The sequence below is a fragment of the Macaca thibetana genome, chromosome 9 (genome assembly GCF_024542745.1).
Source record: "Macaca thibetana thibetana isolate TM-01 chromosome 9, ASM2454274v1, whole genome shotgun sequence".
Taxonomy (NCBI): Eukaryota; Metazoa; Chordata; class Mammalia; order Primates; family Cercopithecidae; genus Macaca; species Macaca thibetana.
In genome coordinates this window covers 119,195,692-119,197,061 of record NC_065586.1, presented here as the reverse complement: position 1 = coordinate 119,197,061, position 1,370 = coordinate 119,195,692, and positions in this window count along the sequence as shown.

The following is a 1,370-nucleotide window of genomic DNA, read 5'->3' as shown; positions in this document are numbered from 1 at the left end:
AAGTGTGTGTGTGTGTGTGTGTGTGTGTGTGTGTGTAAAACTTAGTTATCTGTAAGAGAGGAATTTCTAAAAACTAATTATACTGTTGGATCACGGTTGACAGCTAGTTTCTGGATTAGTAAAAAGAATGAAATAAACACATCATGATAAACTGGAAAAGGATCATTCCCTAAAATTTTAAGGGCACAGATCACTGTCACTAAGTGACTGCAATGGTTATAAGAAACCATTTCCTATAAGGGAAATCTACAGAGGATACAGTGACCCAACACTGTTAAAACCATGATCTCTTGTAAAAACTGTAATCTGTTGAAATGCAAACAAAAATGATATGGATGGAATATTCCTATAGAAGCAGTTCTTTATACGCAGTTTGTTTTTTTCGTGGAATCTTCAAAGAACATTAGAAAAAATTTTAAAAGTCATCTGGAGCAAAAGAATTTCACTGAAATGAAGTATATCTATACGATAAATCACAAGAAAACGGATCCACTGTCTCTTTTATCTGACTGCCCAATAGCATAGTTTCCCAGCATGTACTAGGGCCCAGTAAATATTTACTGATGTAAACTCAGTTGAAATAAATGTAATTGAACTAACCTAGTATCAGCAGATGTGTTCTTGGGTAACATCCTTCTGACATCACCTTGGAATAGATGGTGATTTTTATGAAATCTAATGTGAGGAGAAAAAATATGATCTCAAAATGGACATCAGATAGAATATTTTTGGCCAGTTTACAAAAAACACTGCGAGTTACATAGACGTTTACAGATATCCCGTATATATTCACAAAATGTAGATAATTTCGATGCCTTGCAGCTCAGAGTCAACTTTCACACGCAAATGTTTTCCTTCTAGCGGATGAGATAGGGCCTTAGCGCTGCGGACTCCAGGTTCCTTTGCATCCGCTCTGCGGGGCCAGAGGCCAGAGGCAGGTGGACGGAGGAGCTCGCCCCAGGTGGTGCTGAACCACCGGCTTCCTCCAAGCTCAGGCTTCCTTTTTCGACGTTTTGCCAAGAACAGGTGGCTGCAATCTAACGGGAGCGAGAATCTGCAATTTGCATGGCACTCCCGCGGCTATTCTCTCGGTGCAGCGCCCTCCCAGCCCCTGCGCGGCCGCAGGTGTCAGGGCGAGGAAGTCCGTGGGCGGCCCCGCCGCGCGTCACGGTTCCATTCTGAGCAAGCGGCCGCGTGCTAGCCGGTGATCCAGCCACACGCTGAACCAATGCAAACTATTAACAACAAAAGAGTGTAGGGAAGCGCCTTTGCCTCCCTCGCCTTTTTTGCCTGGTACTGGTTCTCGGATCTCTCCTGAGCCGAAGTACTGCCTCACCGCTCCCAGTTTCCTCTCTGCGTGGCACACATAA